Source organism: Pleurodeles waltl, chromosome 3_1, assembly GCF_031143425.1.
Source record: "Pleurodeles waltl isolate 20211129_DDA chromosome 3_1, aPleWal1.hap1.20221129, whole genome shotgun sequence".
In the NCBI taxonomy this organism is placed as follows: Eukaryota; Metazoa; Chordata; class Amphibia; order Caudata; family Salamandridae; genus Pleurodeles; species Pleurodeles waltl.
The window spans coordinates 1,568,890,589-1,568,915,820 of record NC_090440.1 but is presented as its reverse complement, the minus strand read 5'-3'; positions in this window follow the sequence as shown (position 1 = coordinate 1,568,915,820).

Below are 25,232 nucleotides of genomic sequence, written 5' to 3'. Positions count from 1 at the left end.
GGGTTGTTTGTTGTGCGTGAATGGCGTGGGAATGGACCATAAACAGGTTGGTGCCTGGATGTGTTTTTATGGCCCACCTTCAGAAGGCTTGGTTTCAATATTCAGATACTTTGATAAGTATTCATGCTTTGAAACCATAATTTCTGGAGGTGCTAAAACCAACCAGTGTGAGTGGTTGGTTAACTTTAACAAACTAGTACCAGGGGAGTCCAAGGGGTCAGGACTTGAGTGGCTCTCACCAGTTTTCCTTCACCCAGAATCCCCTTGAAATCACAAAATGTGCATAAAAAACACATTTGCCTTGCATTTCAATGAGCAGAAGTCCAGGGATCTGCAGGCAGCCACAAATTTTCTACCACTCAGCGTTCCACTAAGTCTCCAGCAAAAAACTGCCTCACTTTAGTGAGTGGGCAAGTGACCACAACAGGGAAGTACCCAAAACGGATTTTGGAGACATTAAAATTAACTACCACAAAACAGCCTTGTTTTTTAAGACAGTCACCTAAGTATTTGGTCCTGGGCTCTGCAGCCATATAGCGAAACCTACCAAACGCAGACATTTCTGAAAACTAGACACCCAAGGCAGCCCATGTAAGTGTGGCGTATTTGGATTGCACAGCGTTTTCTTACCCAGAATACCCTGCAAAAGTGAAACGTTGATTAAAACCACTATTTTTCCTTTCTTTTTATCACAGAAACTACTGAATGTGTAAGGATCCTCAAAATTCCTACCACCCAGTGTTTCTCCACTTGTCCTGATAAAAACACAACCCCGCTTGTGTGCCTGAGCCTAGTGCCTGCGTCAGGAATGGATCACTCCAGGGTTAACAGTAGCCCTCATGCAAGGACTACCATTGACCCTTGTGTGATCCATTCCTGTTGCGGGCACTAGGCCTACCCACACAAGTGAGGTACCATTTTTATCGGGAGACTTGGGGGAATGCTGGGTAGGAGGAAATGTGTGGCTCCTCTCAGATTCCAGAACTTTCTGTCTCTGAAATGCGAGAAAAAAGTGTTTTTTTGACACATTTTGAGGTTTGCAAAGGATTCTGGGTAACAGAACCTGGTGAGAGCCCCACAAGTCAGCCAGCTTGGAGTCCCCAAGGTGTCTAGTTTTAAAAAATGCACAGGTTTGGTAGGTTTCCCTAGGTGGTGGCTGAGCTAGAGGCCAAAATCCACAGCTAGGCACTTGGTAAAAAACAGCTCTGATTTCTTTTGGAAAATGTGATGTGTCCACATTGTGTTTTGGGGCATTTCCTGTTGCGGGCACTAGGCCTACCCACACAAGTGAGGTACCTTTTTTACTGGGAGACTTAAGGGAACACAGAATAGCAAAACAAGTGTTATTGTCCCTTGTCTTTCTCTAAATTTTTTCCTTCCAAATGTAAAACAGTGTGTAAAAAAAGACATCTATTTGAGAAATGCCCGTTAATTCACATGCTAGTATGGGCACCCCGGAATTCAGAGATGTGCAAATTGCCACTGCTTCCCAACACCTTATCATGTGCCCATTTTAGAAATACAAAGGTTTTCTCAATACCTATTTTTCACTGTTTATATTCCAGCAAATTAATTGATGTATACCCGGTATAGAATGAAAACCTATTGCAAGGTGCAGCTCCTTTATTGGCTCTAGGTATCTAGGGTTCTTGATGAACCTACAAGCCCTATATATCCCCGCAACAAGAAGAGTCCAGCAGATGTAACGGTATATTGCTTTGAAAAATCGGACATCGCAGGAAAAAGTTACAGAGTAAAACATTAAGAAAAATGGCTGTTGTTTTCAGCTCAATTTCAATATTTTTTTATTTCAGCTGTTATTTTCTGTAGAAAAACCTTGTAGGATCTACACAAATGAACCCTTGCTCAATTCAGAATTTTGTTTATTTTTCAAAAATATTTAGCTTTCCGGGATCCTGCATTGGTTTCACACCCATTTCTGTCACTAACTGGAAGGAGGCTGAAAGCACAAAAAATAGTAAAAATGTGAGATGTCTCAGAAAAATGCCAAAATTGTGTTGAAAAATGTGGTTTTATGATTCAAGTCTGCCTTTTCCTGAAAGCTGATTTTAGCACCATAAGCCCTTTGTCGATGCCATTTTCAGGGGAAAAACCACAAGCCTTCTTTGGCAGCTCTTTTTTCTAATTAAAAAAATAAAAAATAAATGTTTGCTCTATTTTGGCTAATTTCTTGGTCTCCTCCAGGGGAAACCACAAACTCTGGGTACCTTTAGAATCCATGGGATGTTGGAATAAAAGGACGCAAATTTGGCTTGGATTGCTTATGTGGACAAAACGTTATGAAGGCCTAAGCGCAAACTACCCCAACTAGCCAAAAAGAGGCTCAGCACTGGAGGGGAAAGGCCCAGCAGCTAAGAGGTTAATAGGGATTACATGATGGGGGAATCTTTATCCCATCCTGCATGGTTGTGATATAACGAAGTGCTGGCCTAGGCAAAGAACAGCTAGATAGAGAGAAATAAAACAAGACCGCAAATGTGGCTATTGTTCAAATAATAAACGTAGCTGAATAAAATATATCGAGGTTAAAGTGCACTGCAGCAGGCCTAGTATACTAAAATAATGTGAATGGAACTATAACTAAAATGGGTACACAACAAGAGAAAGGGAGCACTAGGTCAATTACTGCACCAACACCACAGAAGACATACACAGTATCGTCACACACAGAGATCAGAATTGTGCACTATGCATTGCTCTGGCAATCATTTGCCTAGATGCCACAGCAAGATGAGGGCTAACCACCAACAACTGCACCCCTCCTGGGACCCACTAAGCCCTGTCTGAAATGGAATGCAACCTAGCTAGGTTACCTGGATTTCCCTTTCAACCAGTACCCTTGAGCTGGATCACGCTGCAATGTCTGGCCTGGCATTAAGGGGCACACACTTACTGACACCCACCACCCGGATCTCTTGCCACCTAACAATTATTGTTGTAATGGCCACTGTACTCACCCCTTGTGATGCCCTCAAGTCCCCATTCAGCTCTGGGTAGGCCACCGCCAGTATGCAGGCCATCGGGGGTCAGGTTCAGACGGGCACCCCTGCCTCCTGGGAAGCCATCCCCAGTCTGGCCTCCGCGGTCTTCCGTGCCCAGCATCTCATGTCCTCCCGCCATTTCCTGCAGTGGGTGCTCAGCCTGCTGTAGACCACCAGGGTCCGCACGTTCTTGGCGATGGCACGCCATAATCCCTTCTTTTGATGGGCACTGACCTGCAGGGGAAACACAGACAGGAGGACACCATTAACCATACAATTCATCCTGTCACACATATGGCCCACCACTCCCGTTTCCATCACCATTGGCACTCACATCGCCTGGTGCCCACCATGTACATCACCACAAGACATTCCCCCACCGATGACACGATGCTTGCACACACATCTCCATGCATCCTTACCACATGTATCGTGCCTAAGTTGTACTCACCTGTTGGTCTGGAGGCCCATACAGCAGTCCGTACTGGGGTACGACCCCATCCACCAATCGCTCCAACTCCTTCGCAGTGAAGGCAGGAGCCCTTTCCCCAGTCACATGGGCCATGGTAGGTTCCAGACACAGGTCACAGCAGCACACACAGTGTGTGTTCTCCTGTTGAAGGTCAAGAAACAAGTGAGGATTGAGATAGAAAATGGCGGTCACGTCCGCGGCGGTGCACACCGTCACCGCCGGCGCTGATCCCCATTAGCCACTGTACTTCATAGAGCCCCATATTATCCAATGATGATTTGCACGGCGGTGCAAGACTGATTTCCGCCATGACGCCCACCGTATGCAGAGTTACCTCACTTCCACCTGTCCCTACATACAGGACAGGCAATCGCCATTTCATGGTGGTGGACATTGATCAGATTAACCTTAACTGTGTCACTGCCTAGATTTGCACATACCTTGCCATTCCCACTGTCCCATAACATAAATGCACTATGTACACTGAGGTGGGGGTTCAATTGTTCAAATTGTGACAGCCTACTCACTCTAATGTCCCTCAGATACCTACCGGTGCGGATGAATGGGAGGAGAAGACAAACCACCGCGTACAGACCTCTTGTGGACTTGACTACACTGGAGGACAGGCACTTTATACTGACTTATAGACTGGACAGGGCCACAATCACAGAGCTGTGTGCCCAATTGGAACGTGACCTGATATCAGCTATCTGTCATCCCACTGGGATCCCACCCCTTGTGAAAGTGCTATCAGTGTTCCATTTCCTGGCAACTGGTTCTTTTCAAGTGACAGTGGGCTTAGTAGCAGGAATGTCACAGCCATTGTTTACTATCATGCTGGCAAGGGTCTTGTCTGCCCTGGTGAAACACATGTACAGCTACATTGCTTTCCCCCAGGTGGAAGATTTGGCCACTGTTAAGGCTGGATTCTATGCAAGGGGCGTATCTCCAATATTATTGTGGCGATTGACAGTACACATATTGCGTTTGTCCCCCCGCTAGAATGAACAAGTGTTCAGGAATCGTAACCGTTTCTACTTACTGAATGTGCAAATGGTGTGCATCTCCCACATCACTGCCAGGTATCCTGGGTCGGTGCATCACACCTTGTTCCTGAGGACTACCAGCATCCCAAATGTGATGGCCCAACTACAGAGGCACAGGGTGTGGCTAATAGGTGAGCCAGAGTTCCCCCCACTGTATGTCAGTGTATGCCTTCAGGTGTTATCCCATGGCATTGTGTGAGGCTAAATGTTGTCCCACAATACTTGGAGGTGACTCTGTCTACCCAAACCTATCTTGGCTCCTGACCCCTGTGAGGAATGCCAGGACAGGGGCTGAGGACGGTTATAATGGGGCACATGGGCGAACCAGAAGAATAATCAAAAGGACCTTCGGTCTCCTGAAGGCCAGGTTCAGGTGCCTCCATCTGACAGGTGGATCCCTGTGCTACTCACCCAGAAAGGTCTGCCAGATAGTAGTGGCATGCTGTATGTTGTACAACCTGGCCCTCAGAAGACATGTGTCTTTTTCTGCAGGAGGGGAGATTGGAGAGGCCCATATGGCAGCAGTGGACCCTGAGAACAGTAAGGAGGAGGAGGCAGAGGATGAGGATATGGACAACAGAACATCAGTTATAAGTCAACACTTCCAATGACACACAGGTGAGACAGTGGAACTGATCATTGCTGTGACTATTGATTTCATCTGTGTGACTGTGGCATGATGGTATTCACTTCCTTTGCATCTCAACTTACTGTCACCTATGGCTTCTCATTTTCCAGATGTTGGTGATATGACAACACTTTCCTGATGTGACCACTACAGACAGTTACAGGTCATTAATTGTATGCTATCACAGTGTTCAGTTCATTTGCACTCATTGTGACTGTTCCAAAAAATGCACATTTTCAACAGATAAAACAGTGTCACTCAGATTGTGTTCAAGGCTGTTTATTGTAGTGCAAATAATTGACTGAAAAGTGCAATGGACTAGGGTGATGGTAGAGGAAAGTCCAGGATATTGTTCCAGTCTGTTAGAAGCACAGGTCCAGTGTTCAAGGGGCCATAGGAAGGGAAGCAAAGGCAGTTCAAATGGACAAGGTGACTGGGTGGGACACAGGGGGGAATCAGGAAAGTCTGACTTCCTGGCGGTGGTCTTGGTCTTGGTAAGTGTCTCTGGCTTCTGTCTGGGTCGCAGGGAACATTTACAGGTTGGTTTACCTTCTGCAGGGTGAGGGGTGCTGGTGGCCTGTGGGTCCTGTGGCAGGGCCTCCTGTCCACTAGCTGCAGTGAAAGTGGTGGGCTGGTCAATAGATTGGCTAGTGGTAAGGGCCTGTTGCTGTGCTGTCCATTTCCTCATAATGTTGGCCCTGTCTGCCAGCACCCCTTCTATGGAGATCATGGTGGTGTTGAGGGCCTGCAAGTCCTCCCTGATCTCCTGATGGTGTTCCTCCTGCAGCTGCTTGTTCTCCTACATGTTGGTTAGGATCTGGCCCATCGTGTCCCCGGATTGTTGGTAAGCCCACAGGATTTTACTGAGTGCCTCCTGGAGAGTCGGTTCCCTGGGCCTTTCCTCCCCCGGCACACAGTGGTCCTTTTAGTGTCCCTGTTGCCCTGTGCCCCTGTCCCCTGAACGGTGTGTCCACTGCCCCTGACCCCCGTTCCCTGATTGTCTTGGGTGCGAGGTGTGGACTGGGGTCCCTGTACAGATGGGCACACTGCTGATTGACATGTCCTGCGGACAGAGGTGTGGGGAGGATGGCTGGGTGCTGTGGTATTGGATACTGATGGGGAAGGCTCTGTGATGGACTGTGAGTGGGCTGGAGTGACCGACTGTTCATGGTCCCTGATGGGCCAGGTAGTTCATCCAGATCCAGAAGTCCAGAGTTACTGTCACCAATGGGGTCATCTTCTGTTGGGGGACTCAATAGTCGTGTTTCCTCCTCTCCGCTGAGATTGGCTGGGGCACCTGTGGGGATGTAAGTGATGTATTATGCTTCATGCCTGTGACATATTGTACATCCCTAACTTCCCCTCTATCGTTGCTGTTGCCCTGCCACCTTTGAATGTGTATGGCAATGTATTGTGGGATTGTAAGTTCCCCTATGCTGTGCATGCTTTGATGATGGGTGTCCATGTAGGGCTGAGAGGGCTGTCCATGAATTGGTATGGCATGCAGGGCTTGGCATTGGGGTTAGTCATCTGCATTGGTGCAGTGTGTGGGATGGAAAGGAGTGATGGGAGTGAGTGTGGGGGGTGAGATGGCATGCAGGTATGGGAGTGATGAGTGGTAAATGTTGACTTACCAGTGTCCAGTCCTCCGGCTACTCCAGTGAGTCCCTCTAGATGCAGTATTGACAAGACTTGCTCCTCCCATGCAGTGAGCTGTGGGGCAGGACGTAGAGGTCCACCGCCAGTATGGGGAGCTGGTGCCTTGCTGCCACGGGACGTACCTTCCCCGCAGGTCGTTCCACCTCTTCCTGATTTCGTCCCTTGTTCTTGGATGATGTCTCACAGCATTCACCCTGTCTACAATTCTCCGCCACAGATCCATCTTCCTTGCAATGGATATCTGCTCGACCTGTGCTCCAAAGAGCTGTGGCTCTACCCTGACTATTTCCTCCTCTATGACCAGCAACTCCTCATCTGTGAAACCCAGGTGCCTTAGTGGGGCCATGGGTGTTGTGTGGTGTGTGTAAGTGTGTGGGTGTTGGGTACTGTGGTTGGGTGTGCGTAGTGGAGTGCATTAGGGATGTACAGGTGAGTGCGTGTAGTTGTCGCAGTCGTCTTGATGTCTGTCTGGTGGCAATGATTTGCATTTGGAATGGGTTGTAGGTAATGTGGGTGGGTGTTTTATAGTGGTGTGGGTGGGTGTGTGTGGTGTGTGTATGGGTGTCATTTTTTGGGGGGGAATTGGTCCAATGTTGTGTAGTTTAGTATTTGGGTGTCCATTCTGAGTGCGGCGGTGTGTACCGCCAATGGTTTACCGCCGTTGAATGTCCGCCATGGTAATTTGTGGGTCATAATGTGATGGGCGTTGTTTTGTTGGCGTAACGGTATAGGTGTTGGTACTGACAGTTTACCACTGACCTTGGGCTGGCAGATTTGTGTCTGTGACTGTATTCTGTCACTGCGGCAGTATGTTGACGGCCGTCACTGTGGCGGTAAGCAGGATTTACCGCCAATGTCATAATGAAGGTCTTAATCTTTAAAAATTCATATCTTTTGTTCCCTTTCTTGAGATTTTGTCTATTTAGTGTCATTTCAATGATAAAAATATAATCTAGTTTTATAAATTGGTGTTGGATTTTTATTGTGTTTTGTGTTTTACTTATTTACTGTTTTGTGGTTAATAAAGCCCTCATTACAACCCTGGTGGTCGGTGATAAAGCGGCGGTAATACCGGCAACAGGCTGTTGGTAAGAAAAATGGAATTATGACCACGGTGGAAACCGCCAACAAATATAGCCACTTTAACACTCTGACTGCCACGGCGGTAGCAACAAACACCGCAAGGGGAACCGCCAACAGCAAGTCGGAAGGCAATGTACTGCCCAATGTATTATGACACACCAATCCGCCACCTTTTCCTGGGCGGTACCAACGCCATCAAAAGCACGGAGGAAACAGTACACAGAAGGGAAACGACTCACCTCTCGACACACAAGGAAGAACCACAACACCATAGAGCCCGAACTGCAGATATTTCCAATGCTGGTCTATCTCCTCCTACACCAGGAACGCAAACGGTGGCGAAGAAGACCACGGTGTGAACCGCAACTAGCACACAAGGGAGGGGGAAGGAAAAAGAGAGTGACACACACACACGTAACACGCAACACCCCCAACACCATACACACAAACAGATGCAACAACATCAAATATACACCCCGTAACCCTCAGGAATAACGCAAAGGCAAAAGGAATTGATTAAAGTAAGTGTAATATTACAAATTTTGATAAATACGTCCTTAAAGCACTAAACAGTATGTACAATATATACAAATGAAGGGACAATGCCCACTCCAAAATGTACGTGGCCCACAGGGCCATAACACATAGGGGGATGGGGATTGGGGGGCACCTCAGCCGGAAGATGGTACAACGCCACTGCTCCTGGAGGGGGCTACATGCCCTCTGCGATGTCCTGGGGAGTGCAAGGCCACAGTCTCTCAAGTGGGTGGTTTGCCCACTGCTTGGTCCTGGGGAGTGCAAAGTCACAGTCTCTCTAGTGGGTGGTTTGCCCACTGCTTGGTCCTGGGGAGTGCAAAGCCACAGTCTTTTCTGGAGGGGGCATTGTGCCCAGTGGGCTTCATCCTGGCAAGGAGGGGGTGAGTGGAGGCATTCTTCTTGAAGTTCTGGAGGGGGCCTTGTGCCCAGTGTGCTTCATCCTGGCAAGGAGGGGGTCAGTGGATGCCTTCTTCCACTGGTTCTGTGTGCCCTGTGATGCTGATCCTGGATGGTGCAAGGCCACAGTCTCTCACCTGGGTGTCACACCTACAGGTGTTGCAGTGGCCAGGATGTACTACAGCCCATGTACTCACAACTAAATACTGCTTGCCGGCGGTGACGGCTGCTCAGTGGACGGCAGTTGCGGGGCTGGTGGCAGTGCTGTCAGTGGTGGGGTGAGGCTCCAGCCCTTCCCCTGCAGCCTCGGACGGCTGCCCACTGGGGCTGCTGCTGCTGGCAGTGGTGCTGCCGGCAGTGCAGGTGGCGGTGCTATTAGTGGTGGGGGGAGGCTCCTGCCCTTCCCCTGCAGCCTCGGATGACTGGAGTGCCATGGCTGGTGTTGTTAGCCCAGATGCTGCTCCAGCCACAGGCACCAGATCTATCCTGCCTGCGGCGTCAGTTCCTTTTACATTGGAAATGGCAGCTGTTGTCCCCTTCCTGCCCTTGGCAGATGGTGGTGCCTCCTTGCTTCTGCCAGCTGGTGTTCCCTTTCTATCCTTGCTGGCTGTTGTTCCCTCCTTCCCCCTACTGGCTGGTGGTGCCTCCTTCCCCATGCTGGCTAGTGTTCCCTCCTTCCCCTTTCTGGCTGGTGGTGCCTTCTTCCCTTTGCTGGATGGTGGTGCCTCCTTCCCCTTGCTGGCTGGTGTCCCCTTCCTGCCCTTGCTAGCTGGCGGCCCCTTTTTGCCCTTGGCAGGTGGTGCAGGCACACTGGCTGTGCTGACGGGTGCCTCCTTGGAGCCTCTCACACCTACAGTAGCTGCAGAAACTACAGTGGCCGTGGACTGGGTGGCTGAGGTGCTGGGCTGGGTTCTGCCCACCCTGGCCCAAAGTGAAGGACAGGGGAAGGGGCAGGGAATAGGTCAAGGGTGGAGAGGAAAAGCCTTTAGGGACACTGGGGCTGGAAGAGGGTGAAGGTTTGGGAGTGGAGGAAGATGGAGTGGTTGTAGGAGGTGTCTGTCTGCTGTGTTTGGGTGCAGGTGCATGGGCTGGATGTTGTTGTGAGGTGGATGGCTGTTGGGTGTCTGAGTGCTTGCGTTTGTGTACGTTGGGAGAAGGGGGGAACAGACACAGTGGGAGAGGACACAGGGGACATGTGCATGGATGTGGGGGTGGTGACTGCCAGTGAGGGGCGTGTTGTGATAGGTGTGCTGGTGATGGAGGAAGTGGATGAGGATGTAGTGCATGCAGGTGTGAGTGGAGACGCAACTGGGAGGGAGGTGGACAAGGAGGAGGAGGGGGACACAGTGGAGGTAGGGGATATTGGTGTGTCTGCATCTGGATGGTGCTTGTGTGAGTGCCTGTGGGATGAAGTGTGGTGCTTGTGTTTGCCTGAGTCACTTCTGTGTGTTGATTTGGGTGCATGCTGTTCTGAAGGTGTGCTTTGGATAGGCTGGGGTTGAGGGGAATGGGACTGGGTAGAGGAAGTTGGAGGGGGGAGGCTAGAGACAGGGACAATGGCTGTCATCAGTGAGTTGGGCAGAGCCTGGAATGATCTCTGTTGCGCGGCCACGCCAGAGTGAATGCCCTCCAGGTATGCATTTCTTTGTTGCAAATGCCCTGCCAGACCCTGGATGGCATTCAGTATGGTTGACTGCCCAACAGAGAGGGATCTCATGAGGTCAATAGCCTCCTCACTGAGGGCAGCAGGGCTGACTGGGTCAGGGCCTGAGGTGCCTGGGGCTAAGGAGATGCCCACCCTCCTGGGTGAGCGGGCACAAGAAACTCTCTGAGGGGCTGATGGGAGGGTGGTGCTGGTACGGGGGTGGCAGCTGTACCTGTAGTTGGGGTGGGCACAGAGTTGTCCACCAACGCCAGGAAGCTTCCATCGGAGGAGGTGTCATTGTCAGAACTGTCCCCTCCTGTCTCTGTCATGGTGCTCCTCTCACCCTCTCACCCTCCGTCCCACTGGATTCGGCCTCCAGGCCCATGTGGGATGCAGCTCCCTCCGTAGCCTGTGCCTCTGCTCCTCCGCCAGATGACGCTAATGCACACAAGGACAGGGTGACAGAACAAAAAGGGGGGGAGAGACAGAGGATACACTTGGTCAATGACAGCAACAACACTACCGTTGGCGTATACAACTCACAGGGACCAGCCCTATGCACTAGGCCATGCACTACCAGTTACAATGCTACTCACCAGGCCATGGGGTACAATGCCTAATGCCATTAGCTGCACACCTGAAACCCACAGGTCCCTGCCCAGTAGTAGATGCCCATTAGCATTATTCGGGTTGGAGTGCATCTGAGCTTGCCCATCATGGAACCTACCCTGCCATGTTCGCCCTGGCCTAGGGGCACCCACAGACCCACATCCCCCACCCAGGTAACACCTTAACGCACGCAAATTCATGATTCTCAATCTGTACTCACCCCCTTGTGGCTGCTGTGATGCCTTCAAGCGCCCATCCAACTCCGGATAGGCCACCACCAGGATGTGGAACATCAGGGGGGTCAGGGTACGACGGGCACCCCTTACTCGTTTGGAGGCCAGCCCGAGCTGGGCCTCCATCATCTTCCTTGCTCAGCAGCGCAGGTCCTCCCATTTGCAACAGTGGGTGCTCCGCCTGTCAAAGATCCCCAGGGTCCGCACCTCCTTGGCGATGGCATGCCAAATACCCTTTTTCTGATGGGCGCTGACCTGCAGAAAGAGATACATAAGAAAAGGTATTATTCATACCGTTCGGACTGTTATACTCATAGCCCACCATATCCCTCCCATCCCCTTACACAGAGACATTGCCCATCGAACATGCAGCACTCTGTCCAGGACACCTGAGCCCCCCCTACACGAGGCTTACACACACACACAGCACTCCATACATTCATGCCCCACGCATCGTGCTCACAGTGTACTCACCTGTTTGTCTGGAGGACCATAAAGTAAAGGGTACTGGGGTAGGACCCCATCCACTAGTCTCTCCAACTCCTCGGAAGTGAAGGCAGGGGCCCTTTCCTCAGACACTCGAGCCATGGTCGCTTCCAGACACAGGTCACAGCAGCACTTGCAGTGTAGGTCTTCTGTTGAATTTTAGGTAGCAAGTGAGTGAACAGATAGAAAATGGCGGTCACGTTCGCGGCGGTGGGTACCGTCACCGCCGGCGTACATCACCATTGGCTCCTGGAACCCATAGGCCTCATTGATAACCAATGATGTGTTGAATGGCGGTCATCGACCGCCTCCGGCAACGGCGCACAACGTCAGCGGGATTACCTCATTTCCACTTGTCCCTCTTCACAGGTCAGGCAGTCGCCATTTTTGGTGGGCTCAGGCTATAACACCTAACTGTATCACTGCAGGCATAGGCACATCAACGGACCTACACGTTCACATTAAGTTTCTGTAAAAAAAAGCAAGGCATATTTATCTGAGAATAAGTTTGAATATGACCATCTGCTCACTGTTTTTCACCCTACAGTTCAAGCGCTGAGGATGAATAGGAGATGGACCTGGCGACAATGAGGACAGGCACATTATCCTAGCTTACAGACTTGATAGGGCCACAATCCAAGTGCTGTGTGCCCAATTGGAGCCAGACCTGATTTCAGCTATCCGCCACCTCACATGTATCCCCCCTCTAGTGCAGGTCCTGTCAGTGCTCCATTTCACGGCAAGTGGTTCCTTCCAAGCGACAGTGGCTATAGCATCAGGGATGTCCCAGCCAATGTTCTCAAACGTGCTGACCAGAGTGTTGTCTGCCCTGATGAAACACATGCGCAGCTACATCGTATTCCCCCAGGTGGAGGATTTGGCCCCAGTGAAGGCTGACTTCTATGCAATGGGACATATCCCCAACATCATTGGTGCGTGTGATGGTCCACTTATTGCCTTTGTCTCACCCCGGAGAAATGAACAGGTGTTCAGAAATCAAAAGAGCTTTCACTCTCTGAATGTGCAGATAGTGTGCCTGGTGGACCAGTACATCTCCTATGTCAATGCTAAGTATCCTGGGTCTGTGCATGATGCCTTTATCTTGAGGAAGACAGCAGCTTCCCATATGTGATGTCTCAACCCCAGAGGCACAGGGTGTGGCTAATAGGTGAGCCCATGGTCCCCACCCAGTGTCTGTTGGTATATGGGTGTTGGGTTGGCCCTAAGGGTGAGTGTCTGGCTAACAGGTATCCCTCGATATTTACAGGCGACTCTGGTTACCCCAACCTCTCATGGCTACTGACCCCAGTGACGAATGCCAGGACAAGGGCAGAGGAACGTTACAATGAGGCACATGGGAGAACAAGGAGGATCATTGATCACACCTTTGGCCTCCTGAAGGCCATATTCTGGTGCTTCCATCTGACAGGTGGATCCCTGTGCTACTCACCCACAAAGGTGTGCCAGATCATCGTTGCATGTTGCACAACCAAGGGTGACATTCAGGGGAGTCTTATTTCCTGGCGGGGGTCTTGGCAATGTTCTCTGGCTTCTGCCTGGATCACAAGGGCCTTTTGCGTGGTGGTTCTCCTTTTTCAGGGGGAGGGGTGCTGGTGGCCTCTTGTTTCTGTGGCGAGGCCTCCAGTCCACTAGCAACGGTGGAGGTGGAGGGCTGTTCATCGTTGTGGCTAGTGTCAGGGGCCCTTTGGGGTGCCACTGCCTCCCTCATGGTTTTGGCCATGTCTGCCAGCACCCCTGCAATGGTGACCAGGATGGTGTGGATGTCCCTCAGGTCTTCACTGATCCCCAGGTACTGTCCCTCCTGCAGCCGCTGGGTCTCCTGCAACTTTCCCTGTATCTGGCCCATGGTCTCCTGGGAATGGTGGTATGCTCCCAGGATGTTGGTGAGTGCCTTGTGGAGAGTCAGTTCCCTTGGCCTGTCCTCCCCCTGTCGCACAGCACAGCAGTCGCACAGCAGTCCTCTCAGCTTCCCTGTTGTTCTGTGCCTCTGTCACCTGAATCGTGTGCCCACTGCCACTGACCCTAGGTCCCTGATCATCCTGTGTTTGTGGGGTTGCCTGGGGTCCCTGTAGGGGTGGACACACTGCTGATTGATGTGTCCTGGGGACAGAGGTATATGCCCGCTGGGTGGGTGCTGTGGTGGTGTTTCCTGAGGGGGAGGGTCTGTGGTGGTTTGAAACTGTGGCTGGATAAACGACTGACCAGAGGTCCCTGATGGACCAGGTTGGTCATCCTGATCCAGGCGTGCAGAGCTGCTGTCATCACTGTGGGCCTCTTCTGGGGGGGGCTGGATGTTGCTGGCACCTCCTCTCCAGTGATGTTGTGTCGGGGTCCTGTGGGGATATAAATGCAGTGTTATTGTTTCTGTGTGTGACATCTTGTGCATGGGTATGTTTCCCTCTGTGGTTGTAATTACCAGGCAGCTTTGGCTTGTGTGAGTTGTAAGTTGGTTGGCTAAGTGATAGTCACTATTGTGCATGCTTTGGTGATGGTTGTCCATGCAGGTCTGTGATGAGGTTCCATGCATTGGTGTTGCATGCAGGGATTGGTATTGGGATGGGTGGGTTGTGATGCTGGGGTACATGTGAGGTGGTGGAGTGATGGGGATGAGGGTAGGGGTGGGAGTTTGTTTTGGCATGCAGGTAGGGGGGTGGAAGTAGTAAAGATTTGACTTACCAGAGTCAGTCCTCCTGCTACTCCTGCCAGGCCCTCAGGATGCATGAACACCAAGACTTGCTCCTCCCATGTAGTTAGTTGTGGGGGAGGAGGTGGGGGTCCACTGCCAGTCCTCTGTACAGCTATCTGGTATCTTGCAACCACGGAACGCACCTTCACCCGTAGGTCATTCCACCTCTTCCTGATGTCATCCCTTGTTCTGGGGTGCTGTCCCACGGCGTTGACCTTGTCCACGACTCTCCGCCATAGCTCCATCTTCCTAGCAATGGACGTCTGCTGCACCTGTGATCCGAATAGCTGTGGCTCTACCCGGATGATTTCCTCCACCATGACCCTTAGCTCCTCCTCTGAGAACCTAGGGTGTCTTTGTGGTGCCATGGGTGTAGTGTGTGTGGTGTGTGTGTGTGGGGTGATGTGTTGGGGTGTGTGCTGTGAGGTGCATGGATGGTGTATGGGTGATGGTGTTCTGTGACTCGGATTCAGTGGGTGCTCCTGGCATGTCTCTCTCTCAGTTGTAAAAAAAATTTCTCATAAAGGGTTGTGGGTAGTGTGGGTGTGTGTTTTATAGTGTTGTGGGTGTGTGGGTGTGGTGTGTGTGTGTCAGATGTGTGTAGTTTGAATTGTCCAATGTGGTGTTGTTTTGTATGTGTGTGTGTATTTTCTGCACAACGGTATGTACTGCCAATGGTTTATTGCGGTTGAATGTCCGCCGTGGGGATTCGTGGGTCATAATGTTGTTATCGTATTTCTGTTACTGGGATGGCGGTGCTGGTACGGGGGTGGCAGCTGTATCTGCAGCTGGGGTGGTCACAGAGGTGTCTGCCACCACCAGGTAGCTTCCATCGGAGGAGGTATCTGAGTCTGCGTTGTCACCTCCTGTCTCTGCCGTGGTGCTCCTCTTGCCCTCTGTCTGTCATGACTTACGTGCTGCTTTACCCTGGAGGCCGCAGAGCGAGTGGCGTGGATCCTGTTCTTGAATGTTCGGCCTTGGCCCAAGTAGGGGCGACTCTTTCTGGTAACCACGGTGCTGCAGGCAATGGGTACGCCAAGAGCAGGCCGTGTCCCTCAGAAGTAGCGCCAGAGGGAAAAAAAACCAGAAAAGGGGAAAAAACCTCCACAAGGATATGTTCCTAAAACAGGAACAAAAAGGAAGAGATATCAACAAGAGCAAATACAGGAAAAAGTATTCCGAACTATCTAGAACCAGCACAAGAATAAGAGGAAGCAGGAGCGAAGACACCATTCAAACAGAAAGTGTTGCAGCGCAAGGAGAGAAAGAATCACAGCCCTTAAATACCAACAAACAGGAAACGACCAAAGGGAAGTAAAAGGACACCATCTTAGATAGGGAAAAACACATTGAACAGAATGGACTAGGAACCATAGAGAATAGGGAACAAGGAATGCTGGGAAGAGAAAGGTAACATGGGAAGGGGGAAAAAACATAAAGGAAGGTACAACCAGATGTCCCAGAAAAGAAGAAAAGAAGAAAAGAAAAAAGAGAAGAAAAGAACAGGTGAGTGGGGGTCAGAAATGCCTGAAAACGTGGTGCACAGAAAAAGAGCGAGGCCCCATGCCCAATTTGGGGCCTCGGAAAGCACACAGCAGACTGGGGGCGCGCCGCGTCTTGGAAACGCGTGTTGCGGCCCGAGCCAAATGTTCGGCTCGTGCCGCGTGGAGGGGCGCAACAGTAGGTCCCCTCCTGAAGGCCCAGGTTTGTGAGGAAACAAGCGGTGAAAATGACGAATCAGAAGAGGTGCGTGAACAGAAGATGCATCTTACCAAGAGCATTCACTGACAGGGTAACCCTTCCAGTGAATCAAGTACTGAAGACATTTGTGAAAGATACGAGAATCACAAATCTCCTGTACCTCATATTCAGGTACATCATCCACTAACACGGGAGGAGGACAGGGAAACTGACGTGAGTAAGGATCAGGTACATAGGGTTTTAGCTGAGAAACATGAAAGACCGGGTGAATCCTCCAGGGACGAGGCAAGTGAAGACGGACAGTAACGGGATTGATCAGCTGAAGGATTCGGAAAGGACCATAGTAACGAGGTGTGAACTTATTCCGAGAAAGGCGTAAAGGTAGAAATTTAGATGAAAGCCAGACTTTATCCTGAAGGTGATATTCTGGAGCATCCCTCTGTTTCTTGTCTGCTATTCTCTTCATGTATCTCTTGGTGTTCAACAAGTTAGAGCGAATCAATCTATGAATCTGTAAAAGTCGTCTGGAGAATGAAATAACAGCAGGAAGAGAAGAGGTAGACTGAGGAGTAGTAGGAAAAGAGGTAGGATAATAGCCATAAGAACAGAAAAAAGGAGTGACCTTGGAGGCACTATGGACAGAGTTATTGTAGGAGAATTCAGCAATAGGGAGATAAGTGTTCCAGTTGCTCTGAGTAGAATTACAAAAGCAGCGAAGGTACTGCTCCAATCCTTGATTGAGACACTCAGGGGGTCATTCTGATGACCGCCAGGGCCAACGACCACGGAAGCACCGCCAACAGGCTGGCGGTGCTTCCGGGGGCATTCTGACCGCGGCGGTAAAGCCGCGGTCAGAAAAGGGAAGCCGGCGGTTTCCCGCCTGCTTCCCGCTGCCCCAGGGAATCCTCCACGGCTGCAAGCAGCGCCGCCATGGGGATTCCGACCCCCTTCCCGCCAGCCTGGTTCTGGCGGTTTTCACCGTCAGAACCTGGCTGGCGGGAACAGGTGTCGTGGGGCCCCTGGGAGCCCCTGCAGTGCCCATGCCACATGGGCAGTGCAGGGGCCCCCTAACAGGGCCCTACATAGATTTTCAGTGTCTGCGTGGCAGACACTGAAAATCGCGACGGGTGCAACTGCACCCGTCGCACCCCTTCCACTCCAACGACCGCGGAAGCACCGCCAACAGGCTGGCGGTGCTTCCGGGGGCATTGTCAGAAAAGGGAAGCCGGCGGTTTCCCGCCGGCTTCCCGCTGCCCCAGGGAATCCTCCAAGGCGGCGCTGCAAGCAGCGCCGCCATGGGGATTCCGACCCCCTTCCCGCCAGCCTGGTTCTGGTGGTTTTCACCGCCAGAACCTGGCTGGCGGGAACAGGTGTCGTGGGGCCCCTGGGGGCCCCTGCAGTGCCCATGCCACTGGCATGGGCAGTGCAGGGGCCCCCTAACAGGGCCCCACATAGATTTTCAGTGTCTGCGTGGCAGACACTGAAAATCGCGACGGGTGCAACTGCACCCGTCGCACCCCTTCCACTCCGCCGGCTCCATTCGGAGACTGCATCCTCGTGGAAGGGGATTTCCCGCTGGGCGGGCGGGCGGCCTTCTGGCGGTCGCTTGCCAGCCCAGCGGGAAACTCAGAATGACCGCTGCGGTCTTTTGACCGCGGTACGGTCTTCTGGCGGTTCCCGCCAGGCCGGCGGCATTCCGCCGCCGGCGGGGGACAGAATGACCCCCTCAGTCTGTCCATTGGTTTGAGGATGGAAACCCGAGAGAGTGCTATGTTGATATTCAGTGTCTTACACAAATGTTTCCAAAACCGGGAGATGTACTGAGGTCCCCTGTAAGATACAATGCTGTGTGGAAGTCCATGGAGATGGAAAATATGTTGGATAAATATCTGACTTACTTATTGGGAATTAGGTAGTTTTTTCAGAGCAGTGAAGTGAGCCATCTTAGTAAAAGAATCTATGGTGACCATGATAACCCGGTTTCCTGCTGATGGAGGTAATGAACACATAAAGGCCCTCATTCTGACCTTGGCGGGCGGCGGAGGCCGCCCGCCAAAGTCCCGCCGTCAGGTTACCGTTCCGCGGTCGAAAGACCGCGGCGGTAATTCTGACTTTCCCGCTGGGCTGGCGGGCGGTCTCCTTCAGACCGCCAGCCAGCCCAGCGGGAAAGAGGCTTCCACGATGAAGCCGGCTCGGAATCGAGCCGGCGGAGTGGAAGCTGTGCGACGGGTGCAGTTGCACCCGTCGCGTATTTCACTGTCTGCGCAGCAGACAGTGAAATACATTTAGGGGCCCTCTTACGGGGGCCCCTGCAATGCCCATGCCAGTGGCATGGGCACTGCAGGGGCCCCCAGGGGCCCCGCGACCCCCCCTACCGCCATCCGGATCTCGGCGGTCCGACCGCCGGGATCTGGATGGCGGTAGGGGGGGTCAGAATCCCCGCGGCGGTGCAGCAAGCTGCGCCGCCGCGGAGGATTCAATGGGGCCGCGGTACACTGGCGGGACCCCGCCAGTGGTGCCGGTCCGACCGCGGCTTTACCGCCGCGGTCGGAATCCCCATTGAAGCACCGCCGGCTTGTCGGCGGTGCTCCCGCGGTCCTCCGCCCTGGCGGTCAAAGACCGCCAGGGTCAGAATGAGGGCCAAAATCTGTAGAAATGGTGTGCCAGGGAGCCGGTGGAACAGGTAATGGATGTAGCAATCCTGCAGGTCTGGTATGTGGAATCTTTACTTGAGCACAAATGGGACAAGCCTGAACGTATCTTTCGACATCTGATTTCCAGGTAGGCCACCAGAAAGAGCGCGAGAGTAGTTCTTGTGTGGCCTTAATGCCTCTATGACCAGCAACCGGTTAATCATGGCACATTTGTAGTGCTTTTTCTCTGACTCAATTAGTAGGGAGAAACAACAAGTTCTTATAATAATAATAATATCCTTGCATCTTACATATGTTCAGTTTCTTTATTTCTTGATCAGTCAGATTGGAGTATTCCAGTTGTACCTCATCCAGGAAAGACTGAGCTACTCCGATGATTTTACTGGGCTCAAGAAGATACTGTGATGGGGTAGAAGTACAATTTGGATAATGGCGAGATAGGGCATCAGCCAGAATGTTTTGGGATCCAGGAATATAAGTGACATAAAAGTCATACTGACTGAAGAAGAAGGCCCAACGAGCCTGACGACTGTTCTGGCATAAAACGTTACGCAAACATTGTAGATTGCGATGGTCTGTTCGTACCTCGAAGGGCTCTTTGGAACCCATAAGAAACTGTCTCCACTCAAGGCAGGCTGTTTTCAGGGCTAACAACTCCCTTTCAAGTACTGAGTAGTGTTGTTCTGACGCTGAAAGTACATGGGACAGATAGAACACAGGATGTTCAAGACCGTCATCTTCTTGCTGTTGGAGTAAGGCAGCTCCGATGGCTCTTTCGGAAGCATCTGTAAGAACAATAAATTGTTTGTTGGTATCTGGGTGCCTCAATATCGGTGCCTGAGTGAAGGCCTTTTTTAGACTCTGAAAAGCTTGTTCAGCCGCCTTGGTCCAGACGAAGCCTTTCTTTAGATTTTCCTTTTTTAATGTTTGTGTTATGTGGCTGGTTTGTTCTGCAAAGTCCAAGATAAACTGCCGATAAAAATTAGCCAATCCTAAAGAACATTGTGTTTCCTTAATAGAGGAAGGAGAAGGCCAATCTAGAATGGCTTGTACCTTTTCTTGGTCCATAGCTATGCCTGTGGGACTAAGGTGATATCCCAAATATTTGACTTCAGTCTTGTCAAACTCACATTTTTCGGGTTTACAGGACAGTTGATGTTCCCGGAGTCTTTGGAGGACCTGTTTAACGTGAGAGGAGTGAAGTTCAGGACATTTAGAATAAATAAGGATATCGTCTAAATAGATGGCGACCGTATGGTTCAAGAGATCAGAGAATACTGAATCCATAAATCTTTGGAAAATGGAGGGGGCATTAGTAAGACCAAAAGGCATAACTCTGTACTCATAATGACCAAATGGGGTCCGGAAAGCAGTCTTCCACTCGTCTCCTTCTTTAATACGCAAAAGGTGGTAGGCTCCACGAAGATCCAGTTTGGTAAATCGTTGAGCCCCTCTGACTGCCCATAGAATATCATTAATGGGAGGCAAAGGATAACGGTCCTCTATAGTTATTTTATTTAGCCCGCGAAAATCCAGCCAGGGACGAAGATCCTTCATTTTCTTGGGTACAAAAAAGAGAGGAGCCCCAGCCGGAGAGGACGATGGTACAATAAGACCGCTACGTAAGTTTTCTTGCAGATATTCTTTTAGTACTTCTCTTTCAGGTTCAGTGAGTGAATACATCCTCCCAAAGGGAACGATAGCTCCGGGTTCCAAGGGAATAGCACAATCGTAATCTCGATGTGGGGGTAACACAGGTCTGGTTGGTTTTTGGAACACATCTTGAAATTCTAGATAGTGATCAGGAACCCCTTGAACTGTATTGATGGAACTTCCAGTAATACTTTCAGTAGGCATCAACCTCTTGGGTGACCAATAAGTGTCTGAAGCAAAGCAGTTCTCATGACAAAACTGGGAGGACAGGGAAATAGTCCAGGTTTCCCAATTTACATAAGGGTTATGTCTTATGAACCACGGAATTCCCAAAATGATAGTATGGCTGGGGGATGATATTAGATCAAAAGAGATGTGTTCTTGATGGTTTCCAAATTGTAAACTCAGTGTCATGGTGGTGGTATCAACTGGACCAGAGGATATTAAAGACCCATCCACTGTGTGAACTTGTTCTGGGGTTTCTTTTGGGTCGTGTTGGTATTTGTTGAGTCGTGGCCCAAGTCTTGTCCATATATATGCCACTGGCACCACAATCAAGTAAAGCCAGTGTTCTCTCTTGACGGCCGTCCGGTAAATGTAACGTCACAGGTAACATAAACAAAGTAGTGGCATTGTCTTTAAAGGAATTGATGGAAGGTATAGCTGATGATCCTGTCCCCTCCCTTCTTACAGAGGATGGGAAGTGGCATTTCCCGATGGCCTTTGAGGACGAACAGGGCAGGTCCAGAGCATGTGGCCGGCAGCACCACAATACAGGCATAATCCCTTCCTATGTCTGTCTTCCCGCTCGCTAACGGAAAGTGGTCCTCGAGTGGTATCCACCTGCATAGGTTCGCCTTCAGTGTCTCTGGCGGGAGGATGAGGGTCCTCGGGACGATGCATAAAGGCACGTGAAGTGCTTGGCTGAGATGATCCTCTACTCTTTCTCTTCTCTATACGTCGCTCTTGGAGACGGTATTCGATGGAAAGAGCCTGATCCATCAGACCACGAAGATCTTCAACTCGGGTGGAGTGTACTAACTCGTCTTTGATTTCTTCTTTAAGTCCTCTACGAAGTAAGGTCACCAGAGTTCGTTCCACCCAAGTGGTCTCAGCCGCTAGCTGTCGAAAGCGGGTAATATATTGGAGGACATCTTGTAAGCCTTGTTGGATGTCACATAAGGCTTCTTCCACAGAGGCCTCCAATCCTGGATGACTGAACATCTGTTTAAACCGACTCACAAAAGCATGATAGTCTGATAATACTGGGTCATTGGAGGATACCATCGGGGTTGACTAGGCCAAGGCAGGACCGGATAAGGCACTGATAAGATATCCCACCTTTGTCTTGTCATGGGAGAATTGGGTAGGTCGGAAGGCGAAATACAGTTAATGCATCGAGGAACTCTCGCAGCTTAGTTGGTTCACCCGAGAAACGAGGAGTAGAGGTGAAGATGGCCGGAACATCCGCACTGCGAAAGGCCAAAGCTTGACGTAAAGCAGCATTCTCGTTGTGTAATTGTTGCAGTTCCTGAGCCTGTTGCTGAATGGTTGCCAGAAGAGATGGATCAGGATCTGCAGCAGCCGCCACTGTATCATCCATGATGTTAGACGACGTCAGGAGTATTGGGCCCTGCAATCTGTCACGAATTACGTGCTGCTTTACCCTGGAGGCCGCAGAGCGAGTGGCGTGGATCCTGTTCTTGAATGTTCGGCCTTGGCCCAAGTAGGGGCGACTCTTTCTGGTAGCCACGGACGGTGCTGCAGGCAATGGGTATGCCAAGAGCAGGCCGTGTCCCTCGGAAGTAGCGCCAGAGGGAAAAAAAACCAGAAAAGGGGAAAAAACCTCCATAAGGATATGTTCCTAAAACAGGAACAAAAAGGAAGAGATATCAACAAGAGCAGATACAGACAAAAGTATTCCGAACTATCGAGAACCAGCACAAGAATACGAGGAAGCAGGAGCGAAGACACCCTCCAAACAGAAAGTGTTGCAGCGCAAGGAGAGAAAGAATCACAGCCCTTAAATACCAACAAACAGGAAACGACCAACAGGAAGTAAAAGGACACCATCTTAGATAGGGAAAAGTACATAGAACAGAATGGACTAGAAACCATAGAGAATAGGGAACAAGGAATGCTGGGAAGAGAAAGGTAACATGGGAAGGGAGAAAAAACATAAAGGAAGGTACAACCAGATGTCCCAGAAAAGAAGAAAAGAACAGGTGAGTGGGGGTCAGAAATGCCTGAAAACGCGGTGCACAGAAAAAGAGCGAGGCCCCATACCCAATTTGGGGCCTCAGAAAGCACACAGCAGACTGGGGGCGCCCGCGTCTTGGAAACGCGTGTTGCGGCCCGAGCTGAATGTTCGGCTCGTGCCGCGTGCAGCGGCGCGACACTGTCCCGCTGGTTCCCTTGCCGTCGGTGGACTCTGCCTCCTGGGTCCTGTGGAATGCAGCTCCCTCTGTTGCCGGTGCCCCTGCTTCACTGCCAGATGATGCTAATGCACACATGGACAGGATGACAGAAGATAAAGGGGGGGAGAGAGAAAGCAAACACTGGGTCAATTACTGCACCAACACCACAGTTGGAATACACAGCATCGTCACACACAGGGATCAGGATTGAGCACAATGCATTGCACTGCCATTGATTTGGGTAGATGCTACAGCAAGATTAGGGCCAAACACCGCCAACTGCACACCACCTGGGACCTCCAATCCCTGTCTGACATGGAATGCAAGCTCTATAGGTTACAATGTTTTCACTTTCAAACATTACCCTGGAGCTGGATCACACTGCAATGTCTGGCTCGGCATTTAGGCGCACCCACTAACTGACACCCACCACCTGGATCTCATGCCACCTACAAAATATTGTTATAACAGCCACTGTATTCACCCCCTTGTGGCTGCTGTGATGCCCTCAAGCGCCCATCCAGCTCTGGGTAGGCCACCACCAGTATGCGGGCCATCAGGGGGGTCAGGTTCTGACAGGCACCCCTTCCTCATTGGGAGGCCATCTCTAGCTGGGCTTCTGCAGACTTCCATGCCCAGCATCTCAGGTCCTCCACCGTTTCAGACAGTGGGTGCTCTGCCTTCCATAGACCTCCAGGGTCCGCACGTCCTTGGCGATGGGATGCCATAATCCCTTCTTTTGATGGACGCTGACCTGCGAGGCGATACAGACAGGCAGACCCCATTACACATACAATCCAGCCTGTCACACATATGGCCCACCAATCCCATTTCATTCACCATTGGCACACTGTTAGAAATGGGGTTTTTGGTTGGCAGTCAGGTTACCCCCTGTCCAAGCAAAAGCCCTCACTCTAGTCAGGGTAAGTCACACACAATCCAAGATTATCCTGTGCCCACCCTCTGGTAGCTTGGCACGAGCAGTCAGGCTTAACTTAGAAGGCAATGTGTAAAGTATTTGTGCAATAAATCATACAATACCACCATATAGCACCACAAAAATACACCACACAGTGTTTAGAAAAATATATAATATTTATCAGGATAATTGTAGGTCAAAAAGAATAAGGTTGCAATGGAAAATTGTAGAAATATCACGGAAAAGTGATATAAAGTGTCTTAAGTCTTTTAGAATATAAACAAAGTCTCTTTCAAGCACAAGTACCTGGTTGGGAGTGGAAAAATCTCCTCAGAGGGCCACAAGAGAAGAGGTGCGTGGAAAAAGGGTGTGCGCGTCGATTTCTCCCCAGCACACACGGACTTGCGTTATTTTCCACGTGGGGAAGTCGGCGTCGTTTTCCGGCACGCGGACAGTCTCTTTCTGTGGATCGCGGGGATTACCAGATGTCCCGGGTCTGTGCGTGGATTTTCCTGCTTGTTCTCCGGCTGCGTGTCGGTCTGCGGGGCTGCGCGTCGAAATTACGATCTCACGGCGGGCGTCGCGTCGATTTCTCCTCTAGACTTTGATCTGCGGGGCTGCGCGTTGAAATTACGATCTCACGGCAGGCGTCGCGTCGATTTCTCCTCTAGAGGTCGGGCGGCGTTGTCCTTGCGAGGCCGTGCGTCGGATCTTCGATTGTCCCAAGAGCGTTGCGTCGATCAGCGTCGGAGTGCGGCGTTTTTCTCGCCGCGAAACAAGCTGTGCGTCGAAATTTTCGGCGCACGGAGCGTCCAAGTAAAAGAGGGAAGTCTTTTTGGTCCTGAGACTTCAAGGAACAGGAGGCAAGCTCTATCCAAGCCCTTGGAGAGCACTTTCACAGCAAGACAAGAGTTCAGCAAGGCAGCAGGGCAACAGCAAGGCAGCAGTCCTTTGTAGAAAGCAGGCAGGTGAGTCCTTTGAGCAGCCAGGCAGTTCTTCTTGGCAGGATGTAGGTTCTGGTTCATGTTTCTTCTCCAGCAAGTGTCTGATGAGGTAGGGCAGAGGCCCTGTTTTATACCCAAATGTGCCTTTGAAGTGGGGGAGACTTCAAAGAGTGGCTAAGAAGTGCACCAGGTCCCCTTTCAGTTCAATCCTGTCTGCCAGGGTCCCAGTAGGGGGTGTGACAGTCCTTTGTGTGAGGGCAGGCCCTCCACCCTCCCAGCCCAGGAAGACCCATTCAAAATGCAGATGTATGCAAGTGAGGCTGGGTACCCTGTGTTTGGGGTGTGTCTGAGTGAATGCACAAGGGGCTGTCAACCAAGCCCAGCCAGACGTGGATTATAAGGCACAGAAGGATTTAAGTGCAAAGAAATGCTCACTTTCTA